The sequence below is a fragment of the Lithobates pipiens genome, unplaced genomic scaffold, assembly GCF_037356315.1.
Source record: "Lithobates pipiens isolate NorthernLeopardFrog02 unplaced genomic scaffold, aLitPip1_a1.2 Scaffold_13, whole genome shotgun sequence".
In the NCBI taxonomy this organism is placed as follows: Eukaryota; Metazoa; Chordata; class Amphibia; order Anura; family Ranidae; genus Lithobates; species Lithobates pipiens.
The window spans coordinates 33,535,722-33,554,696 of record NW_027507718.1 but is presented as its reverse complement, the minus strand read 5'-3'; the positions used below and the strand labels follow the sequence as shown (position 1 = coordinate 33,554,696).

The following is an 18,975-nucleotide window of genomic DNA, read 5'->3' as shown; positions in this document are numbered from 1 at the left end:
GCGAATGCCATTGTTTAATATATCCTTAAAGCACTCCAACTTTTCTTCAGTAGTGTTCTTAGTTGCAAAAATTTGTTTCCATTTAGTATTATGTACTAGGAGTGCAGTTTAGTAAAGTTGGTTCTTTTGAAATGTAATGTTCTTGTCCTACCCTCACATCTCACTTTACTATAGTTTATGGAATATGTAATTAATCTGTGATCACTGTTACCTAAATTATCCCTCACTTCCACATCTGCAGTTAGCTCTGTGTTGTTTGTAATTAGTAGGTCCAGCAGAGCATTATCTCTAGTTGGGTATTCCACCATATGACTCATGAAATTGTCTCGCAATATACTCAAGAAATGACAAGCCTTGGTTTGGAGTGAACAGTTCCGTCTGTCCAATCAATATCAGGATAATTGAAATCCCCATGATTATAATATTACTCTGTCTCTCCACCTTCTCTAACTGTGAAAGGAGATGGGTCTCCCCTACCTCCATAATATAAGGATACATCCACAAGCAATTTATTTTTTGTTTGTCTTTTGAAGCTCTAGCCAAAAAGACTCCACTGCCTCACCAGTCCTAGTAGCAATGTCATCCTTCATATTCATCCTCAAATCGCTCTTCACATACAGGTACATTCATTCGCCTCTTCTAACTATCCCTGGACAGTATCCCTGGACAGTTCCAAGCCAGTCATGTGAGCTGTCAAACTGGGATTCTGCTATTCTCACAAAATCAAAATCCTCCTCATGCATCAGAAGTTCCAGTTCTTCCATTTTATTAACCAGACTTCTAGCATTGCCTTTTAATTTTTTACTCTTGCATATTATTTTATCCTTGTGCACATTTTGCTTCCCTTTAAATTCAGCATGCCTGCCAGCTTTGGAAACTTTAGTTTCTCTGTCATTTGGTTTGAGGCCCTCTTTCCCCCAACTTCACCCCCATCTGTACACTCTGACCCTTGCTCTCTGCAGGGTAAACCTTCTTTTGATCCCTCCCCCCACATCCTAGATTAAAAGTTCAACCTTCTGGCCATCTACTCCCTCCAATAGAGCTGGAGCCTCCTCATTTTAGGTGCAGTCTGTCTCTGCTATACATCTGGTAGCGGACCAAAAAGTCAGCCCAGTTCTCCACAAACCCAAAACCCTCCTTTCTGAACCAGTTCCTCAGCCACTTGTTTATCTCTCGAAGCTCCTGTTGACTCCCTGGTGCAGCTTGTGGTACAAGAAGTATTTCTAAGAGTACCATCTTGGAGCTCCTTTTCTTTAATATAGAACCTAAGCCCCTGAAATCCTTTTTAAGGACGTTCCATCTTCCTCTGACTTTTGTAACAATATGTACCATGACATCTGGGTCCTCCCCAGTTGCACTCAACAATCTGTCCATCCAATCCTTGATGTGGTGACCCCAAGGGTCCCGGCAAACAACATACTGTTTGGCGATCACGGTCTTTGCGACAGATTGCCCTATCTGTCCTTTTAATGGCTAAGTCCCCCAACACCAGTATCTGTCTATTCTTGCCTATAATTTTTGCCCCAATCCTTACTGGAGTAGTCATTACCCTGGCAGCTAGTGGAGGTAGTTTGCTCCAGAAATGCCACTCCTGAGAGGATATCCCCAACATCATGTAGCTTGATTTATTTATTGGGATGTACCAACTCAGGGATAGCCTAACACTATTACCTCTACTCCTCCTTTTAACTGTACCTCAAAATCCTCAGCCCAGTTTTCTTCCTATGCTGCCTTTGTGCAGTGTGTGCCCTCACAAGTGGAAGGCTCAGATCCCCCCCCCCTCTATAGGGGGTATGGTCCAGTGATAGGTCTGCATCCAGTCTGCAAATCTCTGTGGCGTCTCTGTAAAAGAAGCCTTCCCCCAGCTCAGAGGAGCTCAAGCAGGCGTCCGCAGCTTTTCATGGCCACAAAATACAATGAATCCTCCAGCAGCCACCATTGTGAAAGGGTAGTGTGTGTATTAGCAGGAGCAGCAGGCAGCTGGTGAGCTGTGAGTAGAGGAGGCAGGCTGGGGATCCATGCACAATGCAGGCGTGTGTGTGTGCTGTACAGGAGGACACTGGCTCACTGTATTAGAATGTGATGATGCTTGTCAATAGAAGGAAGCAGTGATCGGACCAGGGAGGGAGCCCGGGCCTGTTTTAGTCTCTGTGCAGTGTAGAGCTTCTGCCCATCAGACAGGCGGGGAGGTGGCATCATGTCACGGCTGTCTATGTGTATGTGTGCACTGTGCCCTTAGCGACACGCAGCTCGTACACGGAACACACCAGGGAAAGGGGATCTGCCGCATTCTTATCTCATCTTCAGGAAGGAGAAGACTGAGGATGGGGCTGACATGCTGACACCATTCCAACCAGCCACAAGGTAAGTGCCATGCTTGCCACTCTGGGCATCTGCTCCCGTGTATGTTCAGCCAGGAACTGTGTGCCTGTCAGTGCACCTCCACCTGTTTGCATCTTCACCCTACTGTGTACATGCTGCTTAGCCAGACCTTCCACATGGGATTATATAATGGACAATCTGATTGTACAATTTTCTTTAGATTACCAAATCTATGTAATATCGGGACAAACTTAAAGCGGTGTTAAACTCAAAACCAAAAATGTAATATTTTGCAGCTTATCAGTCATTAGATGTAGTAGATATATTTGTTTTCCTTTTACCCTCTGTTTTCACCTGGTGATCTGTCCAGTACCATACCTCCTGTATTAGAGTGCCCCCACTCTGGATAAAGGAGCACAAGGACACAGCAGACAGCAGCATTTTTCATCTAGGGGGAGGGGAAGATTAGATGCACTAACAGATTTAGATACACTAACAAATCAAAGCCAAATTCCAGCTCACACTTTATAAGCAGTTACAGCAAACAGTTTTGTCCCTTTTGAGATTAAAGCTTTACATAAATAAATTGAAGCTGATCATTGTAAGAACCCCTGTCAGTGGTAAATGGTTTGTCTCAACCCCATGGTTTGTTCTCATATTGCTTATCAAATGTTGTAGTGATTGGCTTTACATGTTTAAACCCACAATGAGTTTAGCTCAGCATACACATTTTAATCAATCTCTGTTGGATCTGCCAATACGTAGGTCGTGCAAGAGCGTGCCTGATTGTATACAAACTGATTGGATAGGTCCTCATATTAAATACTTTTGGTTGATCTAAGGTTTATTGTTCAGAGATTGTACAGTCAGATTGTAATGTGTATTGTTAATCTAAGGGAGACACTTGTCAAATAAATGTAGATTCTCCTTTTTACTTCATGTTGTCATCTCCTGACCCAATACCAGTGGTGGCCCATCCATTAGGGATGCACAGCTGAGACAGCAATGGTTTGCTTGTCCCACATCTTTCTCTCGAGTTAAGCTGGCCACATATTAATACCATGATTCAGCTGACTTGGCAAAAGTCAATTACTCAATTTATTATTGTTGATGGAGCAGGGCCAAACATTATCAGCTGTTCAGACCCTGCAATCTTTCAGCTGCAGGCAGGGCAGGACTTAGGGTGGTGGGGGCCCCTGGGCTTGAGTCATTTTCGGGCCCTACCTTCTATACATTATGGGATTTATTGGCGTATAACACGCACCCGAAGTTTAGGAGGCAATTTTAACGCAAAAAACTTTTAGGAGGGAAGTTTAAGGAAAAAAAACTTACATTTAAATGCCCATCAATGCACCCTTATCAGTGTCCATCTGCAGCCTTTCCCATCCATCTGCAGCCTTGTCAGTGAAGCCTTGTCATTTGCAGCCTTGCCCCAGTGTCATTTGCAGCCTTGTCATTTGTAGCCTTGTCATTGCAGTCTTGAAGTTTAAAAATGGCGTCGCCGAGATACATCTCGGCAGCTCTTAGGTCCTCTTGACGGCTCTCAGGTCCTGTCGCAGTTCTGAGCGGCGCAGAGAGTATCCGAGTGTACTCGGCTTGGCTCACGTTCACGCCCAGTCCCTGTGTTATGTCCATCACAGGGCAGGACTGGGCGTGACTGTGAGCGGAGCTGAGCCGAGTACACTCGGCTATGTATCTCAGCGGGGCCCCCTATTTGGCGGGGCCCATGGGCTTGAGCCCAGTCAAGCCCAATGGTAAGTCCTGCCCTGGCTGCAGGTACTGTTTGGGTATCCTGACAGCTGGAGCTCACAGCTGTCAGACTACTATAGCCCTTCAGAGGGGATTCATCCATTAATGCCATTAGTGTGGATGGACAAATCTGTTGTATTTTTATCACTCGGCCAAAGAAATCTCTTACTGTATGGCCAGCTTTATTGTGCTCAGAATAACTACAATAACAGGAACCCAGAGCAAAGTTTTGATGGGGGACCTCCATCTCTTCAGTGACCTCCTTCAACACATAGTGCTAACCAAAAAGAGCAGCTGTTGTTCAGATCCTCTGGTCCCAGTGTCAACAACCTTCTAGGTAGCACTACACTATCTGATACACTAATGCCGCGTCAACGCGATCGAATTGTCCGGTGGAATTGGTCCGGCAAACAATCCGCCGGACTTTATAACGAACGGACTTGGCCACACACGGACACTCCGAAAGTCCGGCGATTTCTAATGCGATGACGTACAGCACGTATGACGGGACTAGAAAAAGGAAGTTCAATAGCCAGTAGCCAATAGCTTCCTTCTCGTACTTGCTTCAGAGCATGTGTCATTCTTAGTCCGCCGGACTAGCACACTGACGAATGGATTGTCCGCTGAAAGCCAAGTCCGGCGGACAAATTTTGAGTCAAAACTACTTTCTAATGCCCCGTACACACGACCAGACTTTTCAACATCAAAAGTCTGACGGAATGATTCTGGCAGACTATTCGAACGTGTGTGGGCTGCAGCGGACTTTTGATTTGCAAAAGTCTGACAGACTTTAGAAATGAAACATGTTTCAAATTTTTCCGACAGAACTCTGCCGGACCCAGTTCCTACTGAGAAATCCGCTCGTGTGTATGCTAGTCTGACGGACTAAAACGACGCTAGGGCAGCTATTGGCTACTGGCTATGAACTTCCTTATTCTAGTCCAGTCATACGTCATCACGTTCAAATCCGTCGGACTTTGGTGTGATTGTGTGTGGCCAAGTCCGTTCATTCGGAAAGTCCGTCAGAACTCTGTCAGAACTCCGTCAGAACTCCGTCGAAAGTCTGTCAGACTTAGTCCCTCGAAAAGTCTGGTCGTGTGTACGTGGCATAAGTCCACCAGACTTTACGATGAAAAAGTCAGCTGGAGCCCACACACGATCGAATTGTCCGGCGTACTGTGGCTGAAAGTATGGCGATTTATATGGGTGGTAAGTGAGCAAATAACAGTGGCAGTAGCAGTAAACAATGGCAGATAGCAATTGCAGTTAAAACAATTTACAAACTGGATATTATCAAATCTAATTTCACAGAGTACCTGAGAGGCAATGTATGCACCTCCTAGGCCCTGATCTAAAGTGTCTGTAAAGCTAATATTTCATTTTTTTAATAACAAATATGTTATACCTACCTGCTCTGTGCAATGGAATTGCACAGAGTAGCCCCCATCATCCTCCTGTTCTTGGGTCCCCCACCGGTGCTCTGGCCTCCTCCTCTTCTCAGTGTGCCACCATAGGAAGTGGCTCCATTCTAAGCCACGCTGTGTGCATCCTTTGACCCAAACAGTGCAGCTTGGTCCTGCCCCCTTATCAAAGGATTTGATTGACAACAGCAGAAGCCAATGGCTCCTGTTGCTTTCAATCTGCCCTGTGAGGAGAAAGCCAGGATCGAGAATACATCCAATTGCCTCACACCATTCTTAAGTTCATCCCAGAGTCTCCTCCCTCTCATGGGTGTCCAGAACAATAGGCATATGGTCAGGCTTTCTTCTGCAGTCCCTGTGGGCAAAGGTGGCAGCTCTGAACAATGTATCAGTGATCCCAGGCAAAGCTATAGACAATCTGCATGCAGATACCCCCCCCAGCTCACTGGGTCCCTCTGCTTCAAGGCAGGGTTCCCTGCGCTTGCTTGGTGATCCCTCCAGCTTGGTGGTTTTTGGCCGTTACAATAGTTTAATCCCGATCTAGTAATACAGGCATCACTGGCACTTAGCAGCGTCACCAGCCTCAGCAGCATGCCTCTAGCTCCCCCCCCCCCCATGTGGAAAATTGTTCTTGGGCTTCCAGTCATTTTTCTTCTTCTGCAGCTGCTAAGCTCATGGGACTTGTGGTCCTACACAGTCTCCTCTGTATAGCACTTCTTCTCTTGGGGACTATGTTTCCCACCAGTCCCTGCAGCTCCAACAGTTCTCCTCTAGCTGCCTACAGCCATTACAGCTCCCCATTTCTCCTCTCCAGGCAGTGGGCAGGGCATCTCCAGCAGCTCTAGCTGCAGCTTTTCTTGGTTTCTCTCGTTCTCCCCTCTCCCTGCAAACAGGCACACAGAGCTCATTCCCAGAGCTGTACCTTTGCTCCAGTTGCTCCCTCTCCCTCCTCCCCAGGCAGAGCCACTTCCAGTACTTGCAGACAAAAATAGAGATAGCAGAAATATCATAGTCTCAGTGGGTGGTCCTGTCACAGCTGTGCGACCACCAACATACATGCTGGCTTTGCTGGGCTACATAGTCCCCCCCCACAAAAAGTCTTTGGTCCCCAAAAAAGGCAATATGGCTATATATACAGTAGGTGTAATACAGCATAGGATTATACAACAGTTTAATAAACAGAACAGACTTATCTTTTGACACATTTTATAGTAAACATTCTGCCAAAGGTGTATCAGGAGGCAGACCAGGGTATTTATCCATCAAAGCCATAATGGAAATTACCGTCATCTCTTGGAACATGTTTTTTTCCAAACTTTGGCCCAGGGAGCTGTACCACGTTTTTTTTGGAGGGTGTATTTACCTTTTAGCTTTCTGCTCCTTTGACTGTGATGAACCTTCTCCTGAGGGCTCTTCATCAGGTACAGGGGTAGTTGAGGATGCCTATGCTTTCTCTTGAACCAGTTGCATGGAAGGTTCTACCTGTCTTTCTTCTTTTTGGGTCTGATAGACAAATGTAGGCATTAGGTCTCAGTAGCAGAAGTGGATGGAGTGACATCTATTGACGCAGATGACTACAACCAGTCCATGGAGACAGCTTCCTCACTGTCCTCCTCCTCTTCTGCAGCACGTGGAGACTGTAATCGGGTTACCGGTCTTTGTCTTAAATGTGATGCTGTAGTAGAAGGTAGGTCAGTCTGTTGGGGCTTCTCTCAGGGGTAGAGGAGGATTCTGGTGCCAGACTTTTAGCGGCCATGTCTTACCCTCTGGGAAAATTTGGTACAATGGTAGAAAAGAAAGTTGCTTAAGATAATATGTCACTATCCTCAAGATTCTCTGAAGCATATCCAAAAAATATTCTGCAAACCAAACAAAAATAAATAAAAACCTGGCTAAGACTCCAACCATCGTCCATATATTTAAACCTAATAATTAAATAGTAGATGAGTATGTTAACCAATTGAATGCCATGATGGATTTTCTAACAAATCCAGTAAAAACGTATATATATTCATCTTGAAGTATTCATCCATTTTAATGTATTGTAAATTTTGGTTAGTTGTCTTGAATGTGGTATACTATTCTACCTTTAAATTCTTCCATCAACATGTGCCCATGTGTATCAAAAACACAATATATTCCATAGAAGTAGAGACGACTTAAATTTCATACATGCGCATGCCATCCAAGAAAAAATATAAAGTGGCGGACTGTAATAAATGTATGGATGCTGGTCATAGATGATAACATTGTAGTTAAAAGAAACCTCCATTCTGAAAGATCTTTGCAAGTACTGAAGCATATGTATGCATAAAGGAAAGACATCGCTATATAGACATCCAATATGCAATGTACCATCCGCCAGAGGTTATCTCAATTGGGACACAGCAATAAGAATATCTGATGCGCATCGTAAGATGCATTCCCCAACAGTCTCTGTCCACCACCACTGCAGATGTGTGTATAACCGCCACATAGACTGTTGTTCCACTGGTAAGCCATGCATAAGTTCCAGATAGTTCCAAAGAAATAGTGCATAAAAAAAAGGGAGCAATACAGGCTAGGCTCTTTCCAAGACAAAATCATATACTAGTTGAATTCCCATCAAGGAACAGGCTTGCGTGGGGTTGGTCCAAGGTCACTGTCTAACTGGTTCTGTTGGTGCCGCTTGCTGCATCAGAGGCATTAGGGGTGGCATTCAAACTGGTTGACATACTCATATATTATTTATTTATTATGTTAAAATATATGAATAATGGGTAAAGCCATAGTCAGATTTGTATTTAATTTTGCTTGGTTTCCAGACAGATGCTTGCAGATAATGTACTGTATAGTTGGGACCCCAACCCGTCAGCCAGCTTATGCTTCCAGGACAACCCAGACACACCCTAATTTCTCAGAAAAATCTGATCACTCGTCTGTAAATTCTGGAAACTAAAGCTGGCCATACATGGATTCAAATTCAGCTGATTCAGCAGGAACTGGCCGAATTTCGATCCATGTATGGGCACTGTGGTTTTACAGTAGTTGATCTTTCAATTGACTTCTGTGCAACTGCCCTGTCAGATTTTCCCTGCTTGATCAGCGCTGCAGGCTATAGACTGCAGTGCTGAGAAGTGTATTCTGATTTCAAAGAAGTCTCCCCGCTGTCAGAATACAATAGTTCAGCGGGGTGGATTTCCCCGTCCACCTCGAATGTGTGGATGTGTGAATCAGGACAGTTTTTTCCAGATTCAGAATACTGTATGTGTTTTTGAAATTTAAAGTTACACCTGAACTGCAGTTTGGTTTGGGTATTATTATTCCAAATTTTGACAGCATCAGTTTGACTGGACTATGGTTGTTCGGCCTGGCCATGGGGGTCTCCTTTGGTAGGCATGGAAACACAATCTGGTTGGGTGCTTTAAGGTTACTTTCTCTCGGAGCCAGCCCAGTGGGAGTGTCACTCTTGCTGTGTCTTCTGGGAGAGGGTACTTAAGATGCGGATGTCATGTGGTTCGAGGTTCCGGTCCAGAAGTATGTTCTGACTCCATGGTCCTGGTCCTCCTGACCAGCCCCCAGAGGCCCTCATGGCCTGGGGTGCGGATCCATCTGTTTCCAAGTCTCTGGGCTGGCTAGCCCGAGGCGCAGTAACTGAAAGGAGGGTTCCAAGGTGGTCTAGTGCTGTCTCGGTTTTGGAGAGGCCCAGCTACTGAAAATGCAACCAGGGGAGGACTCTTCAGAAGAGGGCTACGCACAAGGCTGGCTGTTCAGCAAGAGCCTGGAAGCTAAGTTGGAAAGGACACCAGGTGGATCCACACTCGTACGGTATCGCTGGACCGGCTGAAAGATACTGGTACCGTATGAGAGTTCTCTATTTTCATCCTTCAGTTACAACCGAGTCTGTGAGAGAGACTTTTCATTCTAAGTTCTACAACCAAGTCTATGGCAGAGACTTTTCTTTATTCGAATCACCTGTCGGTTGCTACATTCACAAAAAGGGGACTTATCCGATAGTTATAATATCCAGTTGTGAATGGCAATTCCATGGATTGCATAGAGAAAGACAATCAAGTGTCAGCAGTTCCAAGATTACCTGAGCTTTTCTACCTATACCCTCTATTCCCTAATGAGAAACTGTTTTGTTCAACGTTTTTTTTGCAAATAAAAACCCCTAAAGTGGATCAAGTGTCAGGCTCTGAAGTTCATTGGGCCATCTACCTCGGGAAACCCCTAGACCCACACGAGGTGAAGAAGGTAACGATAAGCCCAAAAATAATCAGCCGCTCCTTTGGGGGTCAGTGCTACATTTATTAATCCCAAAGGGAAATTATTAACATCACATTAAATGAACACAACACAACATCACAATAACAAAGGGAAACAAAACACAATAACAACAATAAAATGAGCAATAACAGCAAATAATGCGTAACAAAACTGAATTAATACTATACCACACCATCCTATTAAAATACTACATAGAATAAATAACACCAGTTAAAAATAATAGAAAATCAAACTACCAAATGCAAATATTATACCACTTTCTCTAACATTACCCAAAAAAATCATTATACATAGTTAATCTAATACGAACATAATATAGGAACTACATAAAAATCTGGATCATAAACCAGATTAAATCCTCACAATCGGCACTAACAGAGAAGAATTGTATATATTAATGGCCACAGGCTCTGTTGCTCTGTGGTGCATTGTGGTTTGCAAAAACTGCTGGTTGAACAAAAAAACTGACTAATCTATGGACTGCCTAATTCTCAGGTCAAAGTTCCTCTTGTTCTGTTGACCTTGGATATCTGATGCATCCTAGGTCTTCTCATAAGCCGCCTTTAAGTTCCTTCTGACAAGATCACATACCTTCTGTTCGATGTTACAGACACTGATCCAGAGAGGTGCCAAAAGCTAAATCTACAGGCTAACCTTTTCCCTAATCAAAGCGTAAGATGTAAAATTATCTGTCACTACCAGGACATTTCCCTGTCTACTCAAATATGGTTCCAGACACAAGAAATTAATGCACATCAACTCCATAGGTCAGTGAATTTGTAGGTTCTGGAGGGCAACACTTTACTTTGGATGCCGAGTAGGCAGGAATGGCAAGCACTTTAAACTTGGTCAATGTGCAGGGACAGTAGAACTGGTTTCTCACAAATTTTAATATCGTCTCTCATCCCAAGCGCTCATGATCATCATGTTTGGCAGATAACATTGTTTCCCTATGCTTCTCTGCAAGAAACAATTGCAGATGTCTTTGGGATTGTTCAAAGGGCCCCTTCGGTAGACCACTCCGTCACACAGCTGTAGCTGATCTCATTCTGTGTGCACCAGTCATACCTCCTTCAAAGAATTCACTAAAAAGAGCTCTTGAATGACCACGCTCCAGGACTTTTAAGGTAAGACTGTAGAGAGGGTCTTCTGCTTGGTCCTTCCTCAATCTTTCCCCAGAAGAAACAGAAGAAACAGGCAAGGCTCCACCTCTCACTTGAGTGAGGTCACAGTAGAGCTTTGGAAAGCATGTAGATCACAGTGCAAAGTTGAGTCAGTGTAGGCCAGAACAGGGGCAGTGTTCAAACTTCTCTTTAGCAGGCAAAATACCTACTCACACTGATTGGACCAGTCGTCTTGTATTGATTCTCTAGACTTTCTTTGACTCTACAGGCTTACCATGATCATTACGAGTTATCTTTAGTGATGGCCGAACAGTTCGCCCGGCGGTCGTTTCGCGGCGAATTTCGGCTGTTCGCGGTCCGCCAGTTCGGCGGACTATTGGCGTCGTTCGCCCGGCGGACTTCCGTGTTTTTACTGTGTAAAGGAACTTTGACCTGATGACACATCCATCAAGGGGTACAGGACAGCCAATTGAGACATTACAGCACAAGGTCACTTGGACATTCCCCCTAATCTATAAATACACCCGATCCGGAGGCCATTTTACATTCTTTCTTCTGTCACTATAGGGAAAGGTTGCTGTGTGGAGTAGGGAGAGATAAATCGCTAGCTATTTGGTACACAAAAGTTCTTTTCAGGACTGGTATAGGTGTTAGGTGTATATAGGTTTGCTGTGCTACTGATTCTTGCAGCAGCCTGAGTGTCTTTTGTCAGTTTAGAGAAAGGGACAGGACGGTGTGTGCTACAGGGAGAGTCAGTTTAGTCATCATCATCATCATCATCATCATTAGCTGTTACTATCAGGTCCACAAAAGAGCTATTCCAGTAACCAGTAATTGTTCCAGGCTCCTCTTTTTTGCCAGTTTGTATAGGGACAGGAAGGAAGCAGTGTGTCAGGCAGTGAGGGTCAGTTTAAAGAGTTGCTGTTACTATTAGTTCCACAAAGGTTCTTTTCAGGACTGGTATCAGTGGTATGGTAATAGGTTTGTACACGTATAATATTCTTTCTTCCAAATATAGAAAGAATATTATACTTGACTGCTGCCCTTCTGCTGCAGTCTGCTAATCATTCACAACTCACTTGTTCCACAAAGCTCTTTATCAGGACTGGTAACTTGGTCTGTGTAGGGTGCTACAGTACATAGGGTTGAGTGAGGTACAGTCTGCTGTTCTGTAAGGACCGCTATCGGTCCACAATAGATAGGGTTGAGGTGCACCACTGCTGACCGCTGCCCTATACTGCAGCAGTCCTTCAGCAGTATAGGGACTGACGTACAGTCTGCTAATCACTAACACACAACCTGCTTGGTCCACAAAAGTTCTTATAAGGACTGGTAACTTGGTCTAGGGTGCTACAGTACATAGGGTTGAGTGCGGTACAGTCTGCTGTTCTGTAAGGACCGCTATCGGTCCACAATACATAGGGTTGAGGTGCACCACTGCTGACCGCTGCCCTATACTGCAGCAGTCCTTCATTGGTATAGGGACTGACGTAAAGTCTTCTAATCAGTCACACACAACCTGCTTGGTCCACAAAAGTTCTTATAAGGACTGGTAACTTGGTCTAGGGTGCTACAGTACATAGGGTTGAGTGAGGTACAGTCTGCTGTTCTGTAAGGACCGCTATCGGTCCACAATAGATAGGGTTGAGGTGCACCACTGCTGACCGCTGCCCTATACTGCAGCAGTCCTTTAGCAGTATAGGGACTGATGTACAGTCTGCTAATCACTAACACACAACCTGCTTGGTCCACAAAAGTTCTTATAAGGACTGGTAACTTGGGCTAGGGTGCTACAGTACATAGGGTTGAGTGCGGTACAGTCTGCTGTTCTGTAAGGACCGCTATCGGTCCACAATAGATAGGGTTGAGGTGCACCACTGCTGACCGCTGCCCTATACTGCAGCAGTCCTTCAGCAGTATAGGGACTGACGTACAGTCTGCTAATCACTAACACACAACCTGCTTGGTCCACAAAAAGTCTTATAAGGACTGGTAACTTGGTCTAGGGTGCTACAGTACATAGGGTTGAGTGCGGTACAGTCTGCTGTTCTGTAAGGACCGCTATCGGTCCACAATACATAGGGTTGAGGTGCACTACTGCTGACCGCTGCCCTATACTGCAGCAGTCCTTCATTGGTATAGGGACTGAAGTACAGTCTGCTAATCACTAACACACAACCTGCGTGGTCCACAAAAGTTCTTATAAGGACTGGTAACTTGGTCTAGGGTGCTACAGTACATAGGGTTGAGTGCGGTACAGTCTGCTGTTCTGTAAGGACCGCTATCGGTCCACAATAGATAGGTTTGAGGTGCACCACTGCTGACCGCTGCCCTATACTGCAGCAGTCCTTCATTGGTATAGGGACTGACGTAAAGTCTTCTAATCAGTCACACACAACCTGCTTGGTCCACAAAAGTTCTTATAAGGACTGGTAACTTGGTCTAGGGTGCTACAGTACATAGGGTTGAGTGAGGTACAGTCTGCTATTCTATAAGGACTGTTATCGGTCCACAATACATAGGGTTGAGGTGCACTACTGCTGACCGCTGCCCTATACTGCAGCAGTCCATCATTGGTATAGGGACTGACGTAAAGTCTTCTAATCAGTCACACACAACCTGCTTGGTCCACAAAAGTTCTTATAAGGACTGGTAACTTGGTCTAGGGTGCTACAGTACATAGGGTTGAGTGAGGTACAGTCTGCTATTCTATAAGGACTGGTATCGATCCACAATACATAGGGTTGAGGTGCACTACTGCTGACCAATGCCCTATACTGCAGCAGTCCTTCATCGGTATAGGGACTTAGAGTTTTGTCACAGGGTGATTTAAAAAATGACAGGCAGAGGAAGAGGCAGGCCCTTCCGCAGGGGTGGTAGGGGTAGGGCAGGAGCACCAGCCTTGAGCCAAAGTGGGAAGTTGCAGAAGGTGCTTTCAATTACTTTAAAGGACGCACCAGACTTGGTTGAGTGGCTGACTCAGCCTTACTCTTCTGCACCCTCCTCATCCTCTCGATCTGCACCCTCTTCTTCACTCTCTGCTATGTGCACCCCCAAAGACACTACCACCAACAACAACACCACCACCACCACCACATACCTTCCGTTTGAGTCACAGGAATTATTTTCCGATCCATATCAAGAGGACATTTCTGATGCGCAGCCACTCTTGGTATTGGATCAGGAAGAGGAGGTAGCAACAACCGCTACTCAGCAGTCTGACGACAGTACCCAGATCAGCCCAAAGAGGAGGTTGGTCCCTGGTGTTGCTGCCTACTCCGAGATCTCTACTTATAGCGGTGGGGAAGGTGACGTTGATGATGACGTGTCTAGTGATGTCACGTGGGTGCCCACAAGAGAGGAAGAGGAGGGGAGTTCAGAGGGAGATATGGACCAGCAGATAGGGAGGAAAAGCAGGAATAACTTACATTGCACAGGAGGGACAAAGCAGACTGCAAATGTATCAGGAGCGAGTCATCGACCATGTACGGTCACATCTGGCGCTCCCAGGGCACCGGCACATGGCTCCGCAGTGTGGGCTTTTTTTAACGTGTCCGCTGCTGACAATAGCGTTGCCATCTGCAATCTTTGCAGTCAACACATTAGTCGCGGTAAGCCCAACACTCACCTAGGGACAACCGCCTTAAGAAGGCACATGAGCAGCCATCACCGAGCCCAGTGGGAGCAACGAAACACACAAAGCCACACTGCAGGCTCTCACCGTCCAGCCTCGTCTTCTACTTCTCCTTCTCCTCTCTCCTCACAATTGTCCTCCACTCCACCTTCCATCACGCCAAGCTCACGTTTTTCTGCAAAAAGGCAGGCTTCCGTGGGCTTAATGTTCGAGCGTAAAAAAATGATGACGCCGGATAACCCTCTTGCCCAACGGTTGACAGCTGGCTTGTCAGAACTGATAGCCCGCCAACTACTGCCATATAAACTGGTGGACTCGGAGGCCTTTTGCAAATTTGTGGCCATTGGAACACCACAATGGAAGGTCCCAGGAAGGAAGTATTTCTCGGAGAAGGGCATCCCAGAGCTATATGGCCATGTTCAGCGGCAAGTGAATGTATCTCTGGCACACAGTGTCGGTGCCAAGATACATCTGACCACAGACACGTGGTCTAGCAAACACGGGCAGGGAAGGTATATCACTTTTACTGCCCACTGGGTGAACCTTCTGAGGGCCGTCAAGCATGTAACCCGTGGCACCCGTGTAGATTTGGTTTTACCACCACGGATTGCATGCAGGCCTGACTCTTCTTCTCCTCCTCCTCCTACTCCATCCTCCTCCCTCTCCTCCTCAGCTGCCTCCTCCTTTTCCGCTGCTAGCGTCTCTTCCGCTGCACCGCCCAAGCTCCCCAGAACCTATTCCACATGCCAGGTGAGACGTTGCCATGCCGTGCTGCGTCTGTTGTGCCTGGAAGCCAAGGGCCACACTGGCCCGGCACTCCTTTCAGCTTTGCGTTCACAGGCAGATCAGTGGCTAACACCGCTCAATTTGACAGTTGGTAAAGTGGTGTGTGACAACGGTGCCAATCTGCTTAGCGCATTGAAACAGGGCAAAATTACGCACGTGCCATGCATGGCACACGTCTTCAACTTGGTCGTGCAGCGATTCCTTGTCAAATACCCTGGGGTCCAGGACATCTTGCGGCAGGCAAGGAAAATCTCGGCCCATTTCAGAAGATCTTACACGGCCATGGCTCGCCTTGCTGACATTCAGCGGCGACACAATCTGCCGGTCAAACGTCTTATTTGCGATTGCCCGACGCGATGGAACTCAACCTTCTATATGCTTGATAGGCTGCTCCAGCAGAAACGTGCAGATAACGTCTACCTGTATGAACTCTGCGGCAGAAACGGTTCTGGGGAGCTGGGGTTTTTTTCACCGCGCCAGTGGCTGCTCATGCGCGACGCATGCAGACTTCTGCGGCCATTTGAGGAGATCACCAAACTGGTCAGTCGCAGCCATGGCGCCATCAGTGACATGGTACCTTATGCCTTCTTTATGGAGCGTGCATTGCGTCGTGTCATTGATCAGGCTGTGGAGGAGCAGGAGCGGGAAGATGAGGAAGTCGCAATGCTGGATGAATTCCCAGGGGGGGCTACTCTATCTGAGACAAGTCAACAACAGGAGTCTGAAGAGGAGTCAGAGGAGGATGGTGCCGGGGCGGATGAGGAGGAGCAAGAAGAGCATGCTTTAAACCTTTCTGGGATCCCTGTTGTGCGTGGATGGGGAGAGGAGAATGAAGAGGACAACATTATCCTGGATGATGAGCAGGAGCCAGGCCACCACACCGCTTCCACTTTAGTGCAAATGGGGGCCTTCATGCTCCAGTGTTTTAATAGGGACCCCCGTATAAAAAGCATAAGGGTCAAGGACCAGTACTGGGTGGCAACGTACTTAGACCCCCGATACAAACACAAAATGGCGGAAATGTTACCGCCGTCACAGAGGGCTGTCAGAATGCAGCATTTCCAGGCCTTGCTTCGAGAAATGCTGCATTCTGCTTTTGCGTGCGCTGGCAGAGGAGCAATTCCCACTCCCAGAGAAGGATTTGCGGGTACCAATCCAACAGCGCCTGCAAGAAGAGGCCGGTTTGAAGATGTGTTGGTGACTTCGGATATGAGGTCATTCTTTCAGCTGACCCATCGACAGGTGTCATCCGGATCCAGCATCAGGGAACGCCTAGACCGTCAGGTGTCCGACTACATTGGGTTAACGGCCGATGTGGACGCTCTGAGGAGTGATGAACCCCTGGACTACTGGGTGGGCAGGCTTGACCTCTGGCCAGAGCTTGCCCAATTTGCAATCGAACTGTTGGCTTGCCCCTCATCCAGTGTCCTGTCCGAAAGGACGTTCAGCGCAGCAGGGGGGATCGTGACCGATAAGCGTACTCGCCTAGCTCACGACAGTGTTAACTACCTCACATTTATAAAAATGAATGAGGCATGGATCTCAGAGGAATTCAACACATGTGACCAGTAGACCATGTATATGTCTATAAACTATTTTTTTAATCAAGCACACAGACCTTCTTTCTTCATTTGGCTCACTTCCTTGTCCCAAAAAAGCATACCGTACTATATGCCCCTACCCTCCTCTTTGAAGAGGTTGAGCGGTGTCATATTTCTACTGGGGCTGCTTATGAGGGGAACACACCATCCCTGTGCTGTGCTGAGTTTCTCCTGGGCCTGCTTATTATGAGGGGATCACACCATCCCTGTGCTGTGCTGACTTCCTCCTGGGGGTTCTTATTATGAGGGGATCACACCATCCCTGTGCTGTGCTGAGTTTCTCCTGGGCCTGCTTATTATGAGGGGATCACACCATCCCTGTGCTGTGCTGACTTCCTCCTGGGGGTTCTTATTATGAGGGGATCACACCATCCCTGTGCTGTGCTGAGTTTCTCCTGGGCCTGCTTATTATGAGGGGATCACACCATCCCTGTGCTGTGCTGACTTCCTCCTGGGGGTTCTTATTATGAGGGGATCACACTATCCCTGTGCTGTGCTGAGTTTCTCCTGGGCCTGCTTATTATGAGGGGATCACACCATCCCTGTGCTGTGCTGACTTCCTCCTGGGGGTTCTTATTATGAGGGGATCACACCATCCCTGTGCTGTGCTGAGTTTCTCCTGGGCCTGCTTATTATGAGGGGATCACACCATCCCTGTGCTGTGCTGACTTCCTCCTGGGGGTTCTTATTATGAGGGGATCACACCATCCCTGTGCTGTGCTGAGTTTCTCCTGGGCCTGCTTATTATGAGGGGATCACACCATCCCTGTGCTGTGCTGACTTCCTCCTGGGCCTGCTTATTATGAGGGGATCACACCATCCCTGTGCTGTGCTGACTTCCTCCTGGGGGTTCTTATTATGAGGGGATCACACTATCCCTGTGCTGTGCTGAGTTTCTCCTGGGCCTGCTTATTATGAGGGGATCACACCATCCCTGTGCTGTGCTGACTTCCTCCTGGGGGTTCTTATTATGAGGGGATCACACCATCCCTGTGCTGGGCTGAGTTTCTCCTGGGCCTGCTTATTATGAGGGGATCACACCATCCCTGTGCTGTGCTGACTTCCTCCTGGGGGTTCTTATTATGAGGGGATCACACCATCCCTGTGCTGTGCTGAGTTTCTCCTGGGCCTGCTTATTATGAGGGGATCACACCATCCCTGTGCTGTGCTGACTTCCTCCTGGGGGTTCTTATTATGAGGGGATCACACTATCCCTGTGCTGTGCTGAGTTTCTCCTGGGCCTGCTTATTATGAGGGGATCACATCATCCCTGTGCTGTGCTGACTTCCTCCTGGGGGTTCTTATTATGAGGGGATCACACCATCCCTGTGCTGACTTCCTCCTGGGGGTTCTTATTATGAGGGGATCACACCATCCCTGTGCTGTGCTGACTTCCTCCTGGGGGTTCTTATTATGTGGGGATCACACCATCCCTGTGCTGTGCTGAGTTTCTCCTGGGCCTGCTTATTATGAGGGGATCACACCATCCCTGTGCTGACTTCCTCCTGGGCCTGCTTATTATGAGCGGATCACACCATCCCTGTGCTGTGCTGACTTCCTCCTGGGGGTTCTTATTATGAGGGGATCACACCATCCCTGTGCTGTGCTGAGTTTCTCCTGGGCCTGCTTATTATGAGGGGATCACACCATCCCTGTGCTGTGCTGACTTCCTCCTGGGGGTTCTTATTATGAGGGGATCACACCATCCCTGTGCTGTGCTGACTTCCTCCTGGGGGTTCTTATTATGAGGGGAATCACACCATCCCTGTGATGTGCTGAGTTTCTCCTGGGCCTGCTTATTATGAGGGGATCACACCATCCCTGTGCTGTGCTGACTTCCTCCTGGGGGTTCTTATTATGAGGGGATCACACCATTCCTGTGCTGTGCTGACTTCCTCCTGGGGGTTCTTATTATGAGGGGATCACACCATCCCTGTGCCGTGCTTAGCTTCTCCTGGGCCTGCTTATTATGAGGGGATCACACCATCCCCGTGCTGTGCTGACTTCCTCCTGGGGGTTCTTATTATGAGGGGATCACACCATCCCTGTGCTGTGCTGACTTCCTCCTG

General features: G+C 47.1%; 1 protein-coding gene across 1 annotated transcript in view; it reads left to right on the top strand.

Moving 5' to 3' along the window:
• The first annotated feature begins 1,920 nt into the window (after positions 1–1,920).
• Positions 1,921–18,975, top strand: part of PIP5K1B (phosphatidylinositol-4-phosphate 5-kinase type 1 beta) — a 241,410-nt gene continuing 224,355 nt past the window's right edge. Inside the window, exon 1 of the mRNA XM_077474979.1 lies at positions 1,921–2,364. The gene's annotated coding sequence lies outside the window, so the exon portion shown is untranslated. The remainder of the gene's footprint in view (positions 2,365–18,975) is intronic.